This window comes from Pan paniscus, chromosome Y, assembly GCF_029289425.2.
Source record: "Pan paniscus chromosome Y, NHGRI_mPanPan1-v2.0_pri, whole genome shotgun sequence".
Classification (NCBI taxonomy): domain Eukaryota; kingdom Metazoa; phylum Chordata; class Mammalia; order Primates; family Hominidae; genus Pan; species Pan paniscus.
This window is the reverse complement of record NC_073273.2, coordinates 16,610,305-16,631,048: the sequence shown is the minus strand read 5'-3', so window position 1 is coordinate 16,631,048 and position 20,744 is coordinate 16,610,305. Positions and strand designations below refer to the sequence as shown.

Here is a 20,744-nt window from a genome sequence, read left to right as displayed (position 1 = left end):
TAATTCCTATACTCTGCCTCAAGAGGGCATTGTGACACACTGCTTGGTACACCACCCAAGTGATAGTACCCTCCTGCCTAGTTTTTTGCCCACATATGGGACTATTACCTATACTTGACTTCCGTTCACAGTAATGATGGTCAAACTTAACCTGGGATTCAGCCAGCAGGGGACATTTTTGCCTTTCATCATTAGACTTAGCACAATAGTTAATGTCCTGATTTGCATATTGCTACAAAGCTCACAGGACTTTACAACACTAACTCATAATTTATAACCTCCTTTGGTGGTACAGACAGTTTCATGACAGGGACCAGCAAAATATAACATATTAATATAACATATAAGGTAACATATATATAGGCATGGCTCACAAGCATGATAATGACTCTCATACGTGGGGTTAACCAATAGAGGATATTTTGACTCTTACAACTAAGTTTAGGGACATATGTGATGTCCTTCATCACCTTCATGTACAAAGTCATGAAATAATATAACATTCATACATATTTTACAAAGTCTTTGGTTTATACAGACAGAGTCAAAGCAAGGCTCAGCACACATTTAAAATTCTGAGTCTTGTTTGTAAACCCAGCTGACAGTAAGTACAGTCATCATTTCACATGCATAAAACCAACTGTCACACATACAAACAGGATACGTGTGGTACTGTAAATCTCATCTTTGGAATTTTCTGATAGTGTGATTGTGATATAAATCTTTGCCAAGAGCCTGTGTAATTTAACTCTCCAGATTTATTCCAGCTCATATATGGGATTGTGATATCTACCTTTGCCAACCTTGAGGTGATGTGACTTTCCTACCTGGGCTTTTCTAACAGTAAGTATTGTGACATAACCCTGGATCTAACATCCAATTCATGTTACATTCTTGCTGTTCCATGCCTTCAAAAATTATTGAGACTTATTTCTGTGTTCCCCTCATAGGTGTTGTTACTCTCCTCTCTGGAATGGGCCCTACACAGATAAAGGATAGTGACATATTACAAGGTCAGGCAAACAGATGATAGTATTCTTTCACCAGAGCCATACCCAAAGGAGGACATTATAACATATCTCTGGGCCTATCACGTAGGTTTTTCACTTTCCTGCTTCAGCCTCGCCAACCTGAAGAGTGGCAAAATTCTGGGCCGGGGCAGAGGTGATGGTACTCATTTGCCAGTACTATGCTTCATAGAAAACATTTTGACATATATCTGGGCCTATCACCTAGGTGAAGGGACTCCCTCCTTGGACTCTACCCACATGTATTATTGTGGCTTAAGCAGAGAACCTGCACTGAGGTAATGTAATTCTCTTGTCTGGGCTTTTCCTAAGAGTGGCTTGTGACATATCTCAGGACCCAGCCCCCAAGTGATGTGGGTCTTCTGCCTGGATTCTGCCCTCATATTACACTGTGACATATTTCTAGGAAGCACCTAGGTGATATGACTCTCCTTGTTGACCTGATTCTTGCCTACTGGGGACGCTGATATATAACTCTGAGTACATAACCTAAGAGAAGTGACTCTCTTTTTCTGTCTGGGCCTTCACAATAGAAGGATTTTGACACATTGTTGAACCCAGCATTCAGGGTATGTGAGTCTCATCTTTCTCCCTAATAGTGACCACAAAAAAGTAATTTTGATGTATTACAGGGCCAAACACCCAGATTATGTTACTCTTCCACCTGGATTCTGCATAAAGAGGAAATTATGGCATATTGCATATTGCTGGGTGCAGCATATTTTTGATGTGACTGCCCTGTTTATGCTGGAGCCAGGAAACATATTTTGACATATCTTGGGCCCATTATGTAGGTGTTTTGGCTCTCATAACTTGGCTTGAATATTTTCCCCACGTGGAATGATGTTATATTAGTGTGTTAAGAATCAAGTTAATGTAACCCAATGTCCTATACACTGCCTGGAGAAGGCATTGTGATTGATATATTGCTTGGCAAAACATCTAAATGATGTTACGCTCCTTCCTAATATTTCTACCTACAATGGGATTATGACATATACCTGTCTTCAGTTCACAGGCATGATAATCAAACTTGTATTGGGATTCAACCAATAAAAGATATTTTGCCTCTCATTGTTAGGCTTAGGGCATTTGATAAGATCCTGGGTTGCATATTTGTAACATGTTCACAGAATCTTTCTACATTAACTTATATTGTATAAGCCCTTTGGTGGTAGAAAGGGCCTTTAGAGAAAGCAGGGCCCAGCAACAAGTTTAGATTGGGACACTCAGTTACACACACATGCAAAATTAAAGGTTGTCATCGTCTGACATTTACCATGCCCACTGTTGAGGTCCTGAGTCTAACAAGGGGATACAGCACAAAGTTGGAATTGTGACTATTGCCTTGGTTCCATGCACTTACAGCGCATTGTGAAATATAACTGGGCAAAGCACCCAGGTGATATGATTCTCCTTTTACGTTCTGCCAACAGGAAGCATTATATAATATATCACTTTACTCAGCTCTTACAAGATGTTTCTTCCCTTTTGCCTGTATTGTGACAACAGGAAGATTTTGATTTATTGCTGTGCCCAGCACCAATGTGAGGTCACGCTCCAGGCTTGGTACTGCACATAAAAGTCATTGTCACTTATATCTAGGCCAATTCCCTGGGTGAAGTTAGTCTCCTTTTGTGTCAAATTTCTGCCCAGAGAAAGCGTTTTGATTTGCCACATAGATGATGTAACTTTCTTGCCTTCTCTCTGGTCACAAGTGATATTATGCTGTATATCTGAGACCATAAGACAAGCCTAGAAACAACTCATATGCCTGGAGCCAGAGTAAGTGCAGAATGGTGACTCTTATTCTGAAACCTTTCCACAAGTGTAATTGTGCCATACACCTTTGCCCAGTTCTTGAATGATTTAATAATACTGCCTAGGTGTAGCCCACAAATGAGATTTTGACAAATACCTGGGACAAGCATATTGGTGATTTAACTGTGTTATTATAAAAAGGTGCCTAGGTGGGACTTTAACATACTTCTGGACCAATCGTTTAGGTTACATGGCTCTCCTCTCTTGCCTGCACCCAGCTTTCTTTGGAAATGGTAGCATTTATAAACACTGCATCTAAATGTTATGACACTCTTGCCTGGGCCCTGTCAACAAGAAGCATTTTGACACATTTTTGGACCAAGATTTTAGGTTATATGACTCCCCTCTTCTGCCTAGACACTGCCCACAGGGGACATTTTGCCACATAGCTGGACCTAGCACACAAGTTATGTGACTTTCTGAAGAGACCTTGCCTACAAAGAGAATATTGGAATATTTATGGCCCAGCATTTAGGTAATGTGGCAGTTCTGCCTGCTTCATAATCACAGATGGAATTGTAACATATACCTAGGCACAGCTCATAGGCATGATAACGACTCTCATATATGGACTCAAACAATAAAGGATATTTTGACTCTTATAACTAGGTTTAGGAACATGCGTGATGTCGTGGATCACCTTCTTGTTCAAAGGTTACAAAATATTACAAGACTCACACATATTTTACAGCCTTTGGGTTATACAGACAGAGTCAAAGCAGGGCTCAGTAAACAGTTAAAATTGTGAGTCTTGTATGCATACCCAGTTGACAGTAAGAATGGTCATGATCTCACATGGATAAAATTAATGGTCACATTTGAAAACAGGACATGCATGGTATTATAAATCTTATCTTTTGAATTTTCTGACAGTGTAATTGTGATATAAATCTTTGCCAAGCACCTCTGTAACTTGACTGTCCAGATTTGTTTCAGGCCATATATGGCTTGTGATAGCTACCTAGGCCAACCGTGAGGTGGTGTGACTCTCCTGGATGGGCACTTCTCTCAGTAGGAATTGTGATATGTCACTGGATCTAGCACCCAGGTGATGTTACATTCTTGCCTGCTCCATTTCCACCACAATTATTGTGACATATTTCTGTGTCCACTTCATAGGTGATGTAACTCTTCTCTCTGGAATGGGGCCCACACTAAGGAATGATAGTGACATATTGCAAGGCCAGGCACACAGATGAGGGTACTCTTTTGCCAGAGCCATGCACAATGGCAGGCTCTGTGACATACTCTGGGCCTACTACCTAGATTATGTGGCTCTACAGTTTGGGCCCTGTCAACCTAGAAAGTGACATATTTCTATGCCATGCACACAGGTTATGGTAGTCTTTTGCCTGGGCTATGCTTCATAGAGAACATTTTGACATATCTGTGGACCTATCACCTTGGTAAACTGGCTCCCTCCTTGTGCCCTACTCACAAGGAGCATTGTGATATAAGCAAAGAACCTGCACATAGGTTATGTAACCCTCTGGCCTGGGTGATGTCATAAGAGAGTCTTATGAAATATCTCAGAACCAAGCTCCCAAGAGATATGGCTTTTCTGCCTGGTTTCTGTAAACATGTTAAATTGTGACATATTCCTAGGGAAGCACGTATGTGATATGACTCTCCTCATGTGGCTACACTCTGCCTACTGGTGATATTGGGACATATCTCTGAGTCCTTGACATGTTTTGACTCCCTTTTTCTCTCTGTGTATTCGTGGTAGAAGGATTTTGACACCTTACTGAGCTCAGCTCTTAGAATATGTGACTCTCCTGTTTTCAAATCATTTCCACTAAAAAGGTATTTTGACCATTGCAAGGTGCATAATCCAGATGTTACTCTTCTGCCTGGGTTCTGCATAAAGACAAAATTATGGCATATTGCCTATTGCTGCACACAGCTACCTTAATATGACCCTCCTGGCTGTGCTGGAGCCACTGAAGGTATTCTGATATATCTTGTGCTCATTATGTAGGTGTTTTGGCTCACATAAATTGGCTGGTTTTTTTCCACATGTGGGATTGGTTTCATATTGCTGGGTCCAACACCTAGTTAATGTGACTCAATTTCTTATACCTTGCCTAGAGAAGGCATTGTGACATATTGCTTGGCACAGCACCTAAGTGATGGTACCTTCCTGCCTACTTTTTTGCCCACAAATGGGATTATGACATATACCTTGCTTCAGTTCACAGGCATAACGATCAAACTTCTATTGGGATGCAATGAATAGGAGGTATTTTGCCTTGCATAGTTAAGTTTAGGGCAATAGATAAAGTCCTGCATTGCATATTTGTACGAAGCTCATAGAAGCTTACAACACTAACTTAGTGTGTAAACTCTTTGGTGGTAGAGAGTTTCTTAACAGTGCCCAGCAAAATGTTCAGATTGGGACTCTCAGTTAAAAGTCAAGTTAAAATTGTTCACCATCCCCCATTTACAATGAGCACTGTTGAGGTCCTAAATCCAGCAAGGGAATACAGCCCAAAGTTGGAATTGTGACTTTTATGCCCGGATTGGGCAACAAGGTGGATGCTGACTCATTTTGGTGCCCAGCCCACATACAAAATAATGGGTATTCTTCCTTAACCTTGATATTGGGAGATATTTTTACTATAAACCTGGGTTTAGGGCAACATGTAAGATTGTGGGTCCATACCAGCATGAAGGCCTCAGAGATGTTTGGAAGTCTCATGCATGTTTTATAAACCACTCAGATGTTGTACAGAGTACCATACATTTACCCAGCACACAAGTGAGATTTTAACTCTAATGTACATGCTCAGTTATAAGTTAAAGGTGTCAATCTACAAAATGAAGAGACTGTGTCATATCACTGGGCCTAGTACCCAGGTATTGAGACTTTTTAACTCAAATACTTTCCCACAGGTGCATTTTTACTAAAGAAGCACCCAGGTGATATGACTCTGTTTTCCTGCATGGGCCTGCCTACTGGGGACACTGAGATAAATCGCTGAGCCCATGACCTAAGTGTAGTGACTCTTTTTCTGCCTGGTCTTTACAATGGAGAGATTGTGGCATATTGCGGAGCCCAGCATTCAGGTTATTTGACACTCCTTTTTCTCCTAAACCATGCTGACAATCAGAAATTTTGGTCTATCACAGGGCCCAGCACCCATACAATGTTACTCTTTCACCTGAGTCCTGTATATACAGAAAATTATGGCATATTCTAGGCCCATTCTCTGATAATGTTACTTTCATTACTGTACCAGAGCCACATGAGGCATTTTGACATATCCTTGGCCCACTATGTAGGTATTTTAGCTCTCATCTTTTGGCTGTTTTTTTTTACCCCACATATGGGATTGTGTCATATTAGTGCATCTAGTATCAAGTTAATGTGACTCTAATTTCTATATCCTAACTAGAGAGGGCATTGTGACATGTTGCTTGGCACATCACCTAAGTGATGTTATTCTTTGGTCAATTTTTTTGCCCACAAATGAGACTATAACAAATATCTTACTTCAGTTTTAAGTCATGATGGTTAAACTTATACTGGGATTCAGCAAATAAGAGATATTTTGCCTTTCATTTCTAGGCTTAGGTCAATAGGTAAGGTTCAGTAATTCATATTTATACCAAACTCACTGAACTTTACAACACTTACTCACAAAGTATCAACTCCTTGGGTGGTACTGAGAGTTTTGTAGGAGATCTATCAGGGTGGTGGAAAAATTATAGGAAAAACGCAAACGTTCTTGGAAGGCTGGGAGATATTCCAAACTCTTCAGAAAATAATTTGGGCTGAAAACAGACAAATTCTCTTACCCAGAACCTGAAAGCAAATATTAGATAACAAGGAAATATAAAGAAAGTTATCTAGATAATTTGGTGTATTTATGTTTCCAGAAACCAATCTTCTTTTCATTCACATGAATGAACAAAGAATGCTGTCTAGTCAGGGAGTCAAAAATCTTACTACCCAAAAATTTTGTTTGTGTCAAGCCTTTGTCATTAATTCTGTACTACCTAAATGCAAGTGTTACTGGCTTCTGGGGGCTGCACTCTTGCTGTTGTTATGCTGCACTCTTGGCAGCTGCTACACTGTATCAGTGGCTACTGCATTCTCTTTGTGGTGGCTGCACTCTTGGCTCCTGCTGCTGCTGCAGTCGTTGTTGTTGTTGTTGCTGCTGCTGCTGCATGCTTGCCAGTGATGCTGAGCATGCAGTCCCTTTGTGGAGCTCTCAGGTAAAATACCTGTGTCAGCAAACTTCTTTCATCCATTGCTCAGCCAGAGTCCATGAGACAGACTCAGCAGATGGTGCCCTGTGTGAGGAATGCTGCAACAAATCATGATGAAACCCTCAAAAATGAAGGTGAAGAGACTGTGCAGTGAGTAAGTCATTGATACCTGCTTGGGATTTCCAAATTTGAGGGAATTGTTCAGGCTAGGGTTTCATCATGGGACATCAGTTATTAGCTCAACAGCAACAGTATATAAAAATAGTGAAACAGCTGCTTAAAGCTATTGGAGCCTCAGTTTCAAAGTCTTAATTAAGGAACCTAATGCAAACTGTTTTTTTTTGTTGTTGTTGTTGTTTCATAACCGATTGTTCCCAGAAGGCACACTAAACATAGACCTCTGGGAATGAGTTGGCAGAAATCTTAAATAACATCAGGCACAAGAGTAACAGTTTCCAGTAACATCTTTAATGTTATGAGCCTTAGTTAGGACTGATTTTGTCTCACTCTACACAGAAGAGAATAAGAAGAGAAGGGAGGAAGAATCATCACCTACCTTACAACCTCCTCCTCCTCCCTCAGTTCCACTATTTGAGAGTAAAAGTACCACAGAGAAAATGGAGGTTTTCCCCTGAGCTCCCTCCTCCAATAAATTAGAGAAAGGACAAGGAATATGCTACAGATATGGGATCCTGTCTTAGGCAAGTGGCATTAGAAGGGGAAATCTTGTCCTGCCCAAAAATCAACAAGGCAATCATGTACATAAAGAAATAAGAAAAAGCATTAGAAAAAATGTAACCACTAGCCCATTTATGAGAGGGTTAATCAAGGTCATTTTACAGACCTCTTTCTGATAATGGGCACTGTTATTCCTCCCCTTCCCCGGACATGGCTCTCTTAAAATGCTATTTGGGGAGAACAGAAGCTTTTAAAGGGAGAGAAGTTACAACAAGCCCATGAATAAGCTGAGGAGCAATCAGAAGCTGGCTATATAAAGCCATCAAACAGCCCTCGGAATTTGCCCTTTTTCTTCATTCAAAAAATGTCTCACAAATGGAGATTGTGCATGATTTATGGCCTATCAATGCTAATTTGCACACCCCTTCAACAGGAGATCTTTCCACCCGTGGCAATTCCTCAAGATTGGTCTATGGTCGTTATTGACTTAAAAGGCTGCTTTTATACTATTCCCATTGAAGAACAGAACATAATAATTTGCATTTACCATAGCAGCTAGCAATAATGAAAGGTCAGCTCACAGATTTAATTAGAAAGTACTTCCTCAAGGGATGCTCAGCAGTCCTACTGAGAGAAAAGGCTAGCTGGATTTCCTAGACCAACTAGGAATTCTAAGCCCGGCTGGGGAACGTGACCACACCCACCTTTAATCCCGGGGCTTGTAACTCAGCTCACACCCAACAAATCAGGTAGGAAAGAGAGCTCCCTAAAGTACCAATTAGGCTGAAAGCAGGAGGTAAAGAAATAATCAAATCATATATCACCTGACAGCACAATGGGAGGGACAATTATTGGGATATATACCCAGGCATTTGTCCCGGCAGAGGCAACCCGCTTTGTGTCCTCTCTCATTGTATGGGACCTCTGTTTTCACTCTATTAAATCTTAAAACTGCACACTCTTCTGGTCCATGTTTGTTCCAGCTTGAGCTGAGCTTTTGTTTGCCATCCACCAGTGCTGGTCACCACCATCACAGACTCGCCACTGACTTCAGATTCATCCTAATAGAGCTGAACACTAGTTGCTGGGTTCCACCATTCTCTTCCATGACCTACATCTAATAGCTCTATTAGAAAATAGAGCTATAACATCCACCACATGGTAAAAAAATTTCAATCCTTTGAAACCATGAGGCCAAGAACACTTGGTCAGAGAACAAAAGGCTTGCCACCATCTTGGAAGTTGCCTGCCACCATCTTGGGAGCTCTGAGAACAAAGACCCACCAGTAACACTACTGTGTGACAGTTATCATGTAAAGCAGGCTTTGATCCTCAGTAAAAAAGGATTGCCTAATTGCAAAATTATTCTGGCATATGTCATCTCACAATCGACACAATTTTTTCATATATGGAGTGTCCTACATTCCACAGGCATCCCATATAAACCCCAAGGACAGAATATGTCCATTGCTCTCTTAAATATAGCCTCAGAAAACAAAGAAGAAGGAATATGAGTAAAGACCCTGCAACACTACTAGTACAAGTTTTATTTACCCTTAATTTCTTAAATTTAGATGACAAATTTCAGCTATATAAAAGAACTTTGCTAAAACCTCTCAAGACATAAAACCCACAGTTTTATAGAAAGATTTGGTTAGTCATGTATGGTATGGTCCAAATAATTTGCTAACGTGGTAAGAGGGTATGCTTATGTTCACACCTCTTCAGGCCCTCTTTGAATTCCAATACAATACATCAAACCTAAACATAGCATAGCTAAAATGCAACCCTGTACCAGAAATAAAGGAAATGACCATGCAAACCCCACAGTCCCCCAAAATGTGGCTTATTTATACAACTCATGCCCCTAGACATTACCAGAGGGAGGCTGAAGAAGACAATTCAGAAGGCTGAGTGAATCCTGCTCTGGACACAGACACGATTCACTCCAGAAAATTTGTTCCTTGTTATGTTTTATTAACCTTTCTTATTTTCTTACTTTGCCTGCATCCCATATCTCCTACACTCTATTAGGCACATCTTTTAAATCAGCCTTTCTACTGTCCTGTTACTTAGACAGAAGCCCCCTTCCCAGCTTCTAACAATGCAACTGCTTGGATAGAAAGTGTTAAAATACCTCCAGTGGGATTCGTTAGTAACAGCACACATTGAACTGAGGTGCCAATTAACACTACATGCCACTCCTTGATTGGAATAGAATGTTTATGATTATATTCATGTTTGTCTTCTGTTATTTAGTAATTCTAGGATGCAAAGCCAGAACACCACTTATAACCACTGTATCTGACAATCCGGTTGCTGCAGACATCTGTAGTCTTCAGTAAACAAAACTTGATGAAAAAAAAAAAGAAAGAAAAGAGGGAGATGTAGGACATCAGTCAGGGTGTGATGGAAAAAATGATAGGAAATATGCAAATTTTCCTGGAACACCAGGACATCTTGCAAAACTTTGGAAAAGAATTTTGTCTGAAGGCATCCAAACTCTCTTACTCAGAGCCTGAGAGTGAAGGGAAGATAATGAGGGAATGCAAAGGGGCTTATCTACATACATTGGTTTACATATGTCTCCAGAAACCAACCTTTGATCATTTGCATGCAGGACTGCTCTCTAATCAAGAAGTGGAAAATGTTTATTAAACACAAACTGGGTTTGCTCCAAGCCTTTGTTATTAAATCTCTACTAAATAAATTTGAGCATCACTGGATGTTCGCCGCTGCACTCTCAGCTACTGCTGCTCTACACACTTTGCTGCTGTTGCAATTATACTCTCTCAGCAGCTGCTGAATCCTTTTGGTGGCTCCTGCACTCTCTTCATAGTGGCTACAGTCTCAGCTACTCCTTCTCCTGATGCTGTTGCTGCACTCTCATCGACAGTGTTAAACATACAGTCAGCTAACCACACTCTCAGGAAAAATACATGTGTCAGTGATATTCTTTCATCCATCACTTGGGCTGTTTCTGTGGGGCAGACTTGGCAGGGTTTTATGAAAAAGACCTGCATAAAGCTCACATTGGGACTATTGATTACACATCCAGGTAAAAGCAGATGTTGACACCATCCCATGTGTCCAAAACACACTGTTAAGGTCCTGATTCTAACAAGTGAATTCAGTACAAGTTGGTATTGTGCCCATATATGGACCTGGCCACAGGTGAGATGGTGGCTCATTTCTGGATCCAGCTCATAGGCATAATAATGGTTTTCATACCTGGACCCAGCCTACAGCAGAGATACTGACTATGATTTGTGGTTTTAGGGCAGTATGTAAGATTGTGAATCCATAGGAGTATGTAGTTCTCCAAATGGTTTGCAAATCTCATGCATGCTGTATAAAGCCTTAATATGTAGTACATATTAAGGTTCATACAACAACCCAGGAAACACATGAGATTGTGACTCTCATATACACATTCAGCTCAGAGTTAATGGTGTCACCCTCAAAGACAAGAAGATTTGGCATATAACTAGGCCTAGTACCTAGGTGTTGATAATTTTTGGTTTAAATTTCTTCTCTTGGGTGCATTGTGGCATATCTCTGAGTTAGAATCATAATAATGTGACTCTTCTGTGTGGAACCTGCCAACAGGATATATTGTCACATATCTCTTGGACAATAAGTTAGGTTATCTGTCTCTCCTGCCTGTGTCCTGCCCCCAGAGGAAACTGTGAAATATGATTTGACTTAAAAACTTGGTAAAGTGACTCTCCCCTCCTGCCTGGGTCCCGCTTACCAAATAAATTGTGACATACCTCTGATTGCAAAACCTAAGTGATGTTACTTTCCTTCATATTCTATACTTTGCCAAGAGGAAAGTTTATTACATACTGCTGACCCCAGCATCTAGGTGGAGTGATTCTCTCTCTCTCTTTTTATTTATTTACTTTTATAAGACAAAGTCTCTCACTCTTGCCTGGCCTGGAGTGCAGTGGTGCAATCTCAGCGTACTGCAACCTCTGCAACACAGATTAAAGCAATTTGCTTTCCTCAACCTCCCATGTAGCTGAGATTACAGGCACCAGCATCATGCCCTGCAATATTGCTGTATCTATGTATCCATCTATCTATCTATCTATCTATCTATCTATCTATCTATCTATCTATCTATCATCTATCTATATAGTGTTTTTAGTAGAGATGAGGTTTTACTATGTTGGGCAGGCTGTTCTCTAACTCCTCTCCTCATGATCTCCCCACTTTGGCCTCCCATAGTGCTGGGATTACAGGCATGAGCCACCACACCTGGCTGACTCTTCTTTTTTTCTTCTTCACTGTCTATAGCAGGCTTGGTGAAATACTATTTGAGGCTGTAACCAGGTGAAGTGACTCTTGTTATTAGGCCCAGCTTAGTAATGAGTTTATAGTGTATCACTGACTCAGCACCGAGTTGATGTGACTCCCTTGCCTTGTCTCTGCTCACAGGTGAATTGTGACGTATGCCTTGGTTAAGCACAGATGCACTACATTAAATTTCATCTCTGGACCCAGCCAATAGAGATATTTTGACTCTTATAGCCATTCTTATTGATAAAGAAAATGTCCTGGGTTTTTAACTTGTATAAAGTTCACAAAGGATTATAACAGTCAGGTATGTCATCTAAACCGTGTATGGTACAAACAGTGTCATAACAGAGACCAGCAATCAGGTAAGAATGTGACTTGTATGCACACCTAACTGATACAATTGTGATTCTCACATATGAACAGGGCCTAGTAATGAGGCACTAAACCTCACACATAAAAGCTGTCAAAGATTGAAATAATTACTCTTATACATGGATTAAATTCACAGGTGTTTTGGTCATATTTGAACCATGATTCAGCCTGTCTCTGGTGCTGTGAGTCCCCTACTGGAACACAATCTTGAAATTGGATTGCAACTCCTGTGCCTGCATCTTGCCCATTGTTGAGATTGTGACCCATAGTTCCACCAAACTCATAAAAAGTATTGACCCACATACAGGAAACCAGAACTTATGTGGAATGTGAAACTTATTTGTGAACTTTTCTGAAAGTGTGACTGGGACAGGCAACTTTTACCAGCACATGAATGATATGACTCTTTTTCTAGGCCCAGACCACAGATGAAATTATGCCATAAGTATAACAAACACCTATGCAATATATAACATTTATCACAGTTCTGCCTACAAAGGGAATTTTTATATATCACTCATATTGTTACCCAGGTTATGTAAATTATCTGCCCAAAACCTGGTTACAAAGAGAATTTATGTTTTATATCTAGATCCATCACATAAGTAATGTGACTCTCTTCTATTGCCTTGGCCCTGCACTTACAGTGCATTGTGACACATAACACTGTACCCAGGTGATGTGATTCTTTCTCAAGGGCTCTGCAAACAGAAAACATTGTAACATATCGCTTGGCTGAGCACCTAGCTGATGTTTGCCCACTTTTACCTGTACGCTGACCACAGGGAGTTTGTGACATATTGCTGGTCCCAGCACAAATGTGAGGTCACTCTGCAGCTTTGGTACAGCACAGAACAGACATTGTGACATATATCTAGGCCAATTGCCCAGGTGAAGTAAGTCTCTTTCTTGCCAAAGTCTTGGCCACAGATGGTGTTTTCATATGTCACTGAAATCAGCATTCAGGTGATGTGACTTTTCTGCCTGTGTCCTGTCCAAAATGTAAATTGTGACATCACACTGGAGCCATACCCACATAGGTAATGTGAATTTCTTGCCTTCTCTCTGGCCAGGTGACATTGTGCCATATACCAGAGACCACAGCAAAAGCCTAATAACGGCTCATAGGAGTGGAGCCAGGACCTATACAGGTTGGTGACCTTTATTCTTAAACCTTTACAGAAGTGTAATTGTGACTTATACATTTACCCAGCTCTTAAGTGATTTAATAATTCTGCATAAGTGTACCTACAAATGAGATTTTTCACAAGAACCTGAGCCAAGTAACTTGGTGATTTGACTGTGCTTTCTTAACAATGTCCTCAAGGGGATTTGTAACATATTTCTGGACCCATCATCTAGGTTACACAACTCTCCTCTCCTGCCTGTACCTCGCTTCCTTTAGTAATTGTAGCATTTCTAAACACTGTGTCTAAATGATATGACTCTCTTGCCTGGGCCCTGCCAACAGTAGGCATTGTGACATATTTTGGGGCCCATCTTTTTGATGATAGACTCTCCTCTCCTGCCTGGACAGTGCCCAAAAGAAACATTAGGACACAGAGCTGGACCTAGCACACAAGTATGATATTTCTGACAGAACCCTGACTACAAATAGAATATGGAATACTTCTGGCCCAGAACTTAGATGATGTGGCTGTTCTGCCTGTTTCATAAATGCAGAGGGAATTGAAATCTATACCTAGGCATGGCTAAGAGGGATGATAATGACTGTCATATGTGGACTCAGGCAAAGATGCAATTTTGACTTCTATATCTAGTTTTAGGGACATGCCTGATGCCCTGGATCACCTTTTATAGAAAGGTCACAAAAGATTACAACACTCATACATATTTTACAAAGTTTTTGGGTTATACAGAAGGAGTCAAAGCTGGGATCAGCACACAGGTGATATTGTTAGTCTTGTATGCACATGCATCTCACAGTAAGAACTGTCATTACCTCACATGGATGAAGTCAACTGTCAAAGATGAAAACAGCACATGTTTGGTATTGTAAATCTCAACTTTGGAATATTCTGGCAGTGTGATTTTGATATAAATTATTGCCAAGCACTTGTGTAATTTGACTCTCTAGACTTCTTTCAGCCCATATATGTGATTGTGATATCTACCTAGGCCAACCTCAAAGTTTTGTGACTCTCTTGCCTGGGTCCATCTCTCGGTAAGGATTGTGTCTTATCACTGCTTTTAGCACCCAGGTGATGTTATTTTTCCCTCTGCCATGACCACAAAAATTATTGTGATATATCTTTCTATTCACCCCACAGGTGATATAACTCTTCTCTCTGAAATGGGCCCTGCACAAAGGAAGTAGAGTGACATATTGCAAGGCCAAACACACAGATGAGAGAATTATTTTGCCAGAGTCATTCCCAAAGAAATGCATTGTGACATATCTCTGGGCCTGTCACCTAGGTTATGTGGGACTCTTGCTTGGGTCCTGTGAACCTGGAGAGTGACATATTTCTAGGCCAGGTACACAGGCCTAGTTTCCAGTGCTATGCTTCACAGAGGACATTGTGACACATCTTTGTGCGTATCCTCTAGGAGATGTGAGTCCCTTCTTGGGTCCTACCCACATGGGGCAGTCTGGCACAAGAAGAGAACCTTCAGCTAGGTGATGTAACTCTCTTTGTTGTGTGTTTTGTTAAGAGATCCTTGTGAAATACCTCAGGAACTAGCACTTGAGTGATGTGGCCCCTCCGCCTGGATGCTGCCCTCATATTGCACTGTAACACACTCCTAGGGCAGCACCTAGGTGATATGATTCTCCTCATCTGCCTGAGCCCTGCCTACTTGGGACACTTTGAAATATCTCTGAGCCCCTGACCTAAGTGATGTGACTGTCTTTTTCAACCTGGGCCTTCAAAATAGGAGAATTTTGACATATTGCTGAGCCCAGCAGTCAGGACATTGACCCTCCTATTTTTCTGGAATTATAACCAGAAAGAAGGAATTCTGACCTATTGTGTGGCCCAATACCATGTAATTTTTCTCTTCTTCCTAGATTGTGCATAAAGATAAATTATGGCATATTGCATATTGCTGGGCCCAGCAAACTTATGATGTGACTCTTCTGCCCATGACAGAGCCACTGAATATACATCGACATATCTTTGGCCCATTATGTAAGTGTTTTGTGTCTTATAATTTGGCTTGATATTTTCCACATGTGGGATGTTGTTCAATGCTGAGTCTAGCACCAAGTTACTGTGATCCAATTTTTTTATACCCTACCTAGAGGAGGCATTGTGACATATTGCTTAGTACACCGTCTATGTAATGTTAACCTCCTGTCTTGTTTTTGCTCACATATGGAATTATGACATATACCTTGCTTCAGTTCCCAGGCATGAAGATGAAACTTACATTGGGATACAGCCAACAGGAGATATTTTTCCTCTCATTATTTGTCTTAAGGCAATATGTAAGGTCCTGGGTTGCATATTTGTACCAAGCTCACATTAGCTTACAACACTAACTTATATTGTATAAACTGTTTGGTGGTAAAGAGTTTCATAACAGGGTCCAGAAAAAGGTTCAGAATGGAACTTTTGGTTACACACCATAGTGAAATTAAGAGTTGTCACCATTCCACATTTGCAGTGCCCACTATTGAGGTCCTGAGCCTGACAAAAGAATACAGCACACAGTTAAAACTGTGACATTTTTATGTGGATTTGGCCACAGGGGCGATGGTGACTCATTCTGGACCCAGCCCACAGGCACAATAATGGATCTTCTCCCTTAACCCTGCCTATAGATGTTGACAATACAACCTGGTTTAGAGCAATATATAATAATGTGTTGGTCACTTTAAACAGCATGGACATATTCACAACATTAGGTCTTCCAATCATTATAAAACAACATGACAAAAAGGGCGCTGTAGCTGGGTGTAGAGGCTCATGTCTCTAACCCAGCACTTTGGAAGGCCAGGGAGGGCACAGGGCTAGTTCAGGAGATTGAGACAATCCTGGCCAACATGATGCAACACTGTCTCTACTAAAATACATAAAATTGGCTGGGCAAGATGATGCATGCCTGTAATCCCAGCTACTTAGGAGGCTGAGGCAGAAGAATCACTTGAACCTAGGAAGTGAAACTTGCAGTGAGCTGATATTGCTCCACTGCACTTCAGCCTAGTGAAAGAGTGATACTCCATCTCAACAAAACTAAACAAAACAAAATAGGAAACTGTGTTGTTTAATCTTTATAAGTTTTGAATTTTTCAGCTTTTCTGCTGTTACTGTGTTCTAGTTTCTTTCCTCTTGGGCTATAAATAATTGTAAATTTTTAGTTAAAAAATTATTAAGGCTTCTTATGTCATGTCACATGTGGTCCATCTAGAACAATGTTTTATAAGCTATTGAAAAGAATGTGTATTCTGTTGTCTGTATACATTTGTTAGGTGTAACTATTGTATAATGCATTCAAATTTTTCATTCCTTCATTGATATTCTGTCATGCTTTATTTATTACTTAGAGTGAAATATTGATGTATTATTCCATTATTATATTGCTGTCTATTTTGGTTTCAATTCTGTCAATGTTTGCTTTATGTGTTTGGGAAAATTGTCAGATATTTATAAGTTCTTAGTGAATGAACCCTCTTGTTATAATTGAATGTCCTACTTTGTCTCTTGTAAATTATGACTTAAAGTAAATTATATGAATTATGGAAGTTTTCACCTTAATAAATTGCTGCCTCTTCACCTCTCATTTGGTTAACACTTGCGTGAAATGTATTTTTATCCTGCCATTTTTCGTCTTTTTTTATTAGATATGAGTGAGTCTTTTTGAAGACATGACATAGTTAGTTGTTAATATAGATCATATTATATTTAGAGTTTTTCTTTTCATTTTGAAGGATACTGTTGCAAAATATAGTATTTTTGCTTACACCTTTTTCTTTCAGGGTTTTAACTATGTCATCCTACTCCCTTCTTGCTTGAAAGATTTATGTTCATAAATTTACTGGTAATCTTGCAGAAGCGTGAATATAAATAATGCATCTGTTTTTTTTCTTCCTGCATTTCTCATTCTCTTTTCTGTGACTTTCAAAACTTGTGTCTTGTAAATCTCTCTTATATTAATTTTATTTGAAATTTGCTGAGCTTACTGATTTTCTCATATTTTTTCTAATGTTGAAGGGAATATTAATCTTTTTTGTACTTCCACTCTACGATTTTTATTTCTTTTTGAGCTTTATATTTTTTTGTTGGTTTAATTTATGTTATTTCATTTATTTCCATTTTCTTAATTTCTTTATTTCCATTTTATTCATTGAGCATCATTGAGATGGTAATGCTAACTTTTAAGGGTAATTTATTTTTTTTTCTTTTTAAAAATGTATCTGGACTTTAACTAAATTGTCTCTGGTAATTTTTACATCATCTTTTTTTAGTTGATTTCTGGATATATATTTTTATATTTGAATGAACCATATTATCTTGATGTTTTGAATATGTTGTAATCTTAGGTTGCAATTTGTATAATAAAAAGTGGCATCAAAATCTTTATTAAGTTTTTTGTTGTCTGGGGGAATATAATACAAATTTTTTAGGCTAGATATTCTTGGGTCTCTGAAGCCTATTCTATGGATGCTTTGTCTGAGTTTGTGTGTTTTTTAGTTTAAAAAATTTTCCCTTGGGAGGCTGAGGTGAGTGAATCATCTGAGGTCAGGAGTTCGAGACCAGCATGGCCAACATGGTGAAACCCCATCTCTACTAAAAATACAAAAATGAGCCAAGTGTGGGGGTGGGCTCCTGTAATCCCAGCTACTGGGGAGACTGAGGCAGGAGAATCACTTGAACCTGGGAGGCAGAAGTTGCAGTGAGCCAAGCTGCCTTCCAGCCTGGGCAATAAGAGCAAGGCTCCATCTCAAAAAAAAAAAAAAAAAAAAAAAAAGGTTTCCATGTTTTTTCTTCTTTTCTTTTCATTTCGTTTCTTTTCTTTTCTTTTCTCTCTCTCTCTCTCTCTCTCTCTCTTTCTTTATTTTTGAGTGGGAGCTTCACTCCTGTTACACAGGCTGGAGAGTAATGGCACAGTCTGGGCTCACTGCAACCTCCAACTCCTTGGTTAAAGCGGTTTGCCTGCCTCAGCCTCCCGAGTAGCAGGAATTACAGAAACCTGCCACCACGCCCATCTAATTTTTGTATTTTTAGTAGAGACAAGGTTTAACCATGTTTACCTTGCTAGTCTTGAACTTTTCACCTCTGGTGATCTACCTGCCTCAGCCTCCCAAAGTGCCAATATTACAGGTGTGGGCAACCACTCCCAGCATTCCCCATGTTTCTTATTGAAATCCTGTTGTCAGTTGCTATACCCATCGTCTGTCTTTGATACTAAAGTCTTTCTTCACTTGTAACAGTCATTTATCTTTGATCTTAGATATCCAAAACTGTCAGTTACCAACTTTCCTTTCAACGCTACCATGGAATATAGAAATTAGCCTATGGTAAGGTCTCAGAAACCCAGAAGCATGGACAGAGGTGTCAATACTTTATTGTTGGATGGGGGAGATGGAAGCTGGGAGTCTATATTTAAAGTCATCATAGGATGAAGAATGGTTGTTGTGGGTACATACGAAACACTTTTTTTAAACTACTATGTGGTTGTTTGCATTTTGCTCACTTAGGGTGCTGCAAACTTATATCTGATTCTTAGAGTTCTCACAAAGGCATTTGGATCAATATATTACTGTTAAGTATAAATTTATATAAAAGAATTAGAGCCTGTAATATTTTATCATCACCTTATTAATGTGCTTTGGTTAATTATATATTTGCAAAGTGTATTCACCTGGGTCTAATGAGGGAGAAATTTGTAGTTCTTTTTTTTTTTTAGCTGGCTCTTTTTATCTTACTGTAGATATATTGCTGGAGTATGACATAAAAGAATCATTTCAAAAACTGATCCTGATAAAATATGGAAGATATGACCTTCATAGTTTAAACTTAAAGAAGGACTACCAAAGTGTGGGTAATTCCAAGGTGTAGAAAAGCAGTTATAATGGCCCTCATCAATGTTTGTCAACTACCCACAGCAAAACCTGCCAACCTAATAAATATGGCAAAGCTTTTGAGTTTTGCTCAGTCTTCACTGAACATAAAAAAAGCCTTAGCAGACAGAAATGCTGCAAATGTGAAGAATGTGGCAAAGACTGTCGGCTGTTCTCAGATTTTACTATAAAAAATTCATACACAGATGGTGCAAATGTGAAGAATGTGGCAAAGACTTTAAAAGTTTTCAAAACTTTCTGAACATAAGAGAGTTTAAACAGGAGATAAACCCTACAAATGAAAAGGATGTGATAAAACCTTTTCCTGCTCCTCAACTCTTATTAAACACAAGAGAAATTATACTGGAGACAGAACCTACAGATGCAAAGAAAGTGGAAAAGCCTTTAAGTGCTTCTGAAACCTTATTAATTATAATAGAATTCATACTACTGAGAAACCCTACAAGAGTGAAGAATGTAACGAAGCCAATCGATAGTTCTCAGAACTTCATGAACATAAGATAACTCATACTAAAGAGAAACTCTACAAAGGTGAAGAATGTAATAAAGCCTATAAGTGGTTCTCAGACCTTACTAAACATAAGATAATTCATACTAGAGAGAAACTCTACAAATACAATGAACATGGAAGAGCCATTATGTAGTTATCTCTCCTTATAAACATTAAATAATTCATTCTGGAGAGAAACCCTATATCTGTGAAGAATGTGGCAAAGCCTTTACCTACTCCTTAAACCTTACTAGCCACAAAATAATTCGCATGGAAGATAGACCTTACAAATATGAAGAATGTGGCAAAACCCTTAAGTGCTTATCAGACCATACCAATCATAAGATAATTCACACTGGAGAGAAACCCTACAATTGTGGAGAATGTGGCAAAGCATTGAGCTCATTCTCACATCTCATTAGACATAAGATAATTCATACTAGAGAGAAGCTCCACAAGTGTTCAAAATGTGGAAAAGTCTTCAACAAGTCCTCATTTTGTGTTCAACATCAGAGACTTTATACTGAACCAATGTAACATAAAGGTAATGGCTGTTGAAGAACATTTAACTTATGATCTACGAGGGTCTCTAAGAAGTTGCTTTATAATCTGAGTGCTTTTTTTGGGGTGTGTGTGTATATGTAGACCTTTACTATTATGTAATGTCCTTCTTTGTCTTTTTTTAAAACCTATATTTATGTAAAGTCTGTTTTGCCAGAAACTAGGATTTCAACCTCTACTTTTATTCTGTTTTCTATTTGCTTAGAAGATTTTTCTTTTTCTCTTT

General features: G+C 39.4%; 1 pseudogene; it reads left to right on the top strand.

Annotated features, from left to right (window-relative positions):
• Window positions 1-19,228: 19,228 nt before the first annotated feature.
• On the top strand, window positions 19,229-20,494 carry LOC129395669 (zinc finger protein 736-like; annotated as a pseudogene).
• Window positions 20,495-20,744: the final 250 nt, after the last annotated feature.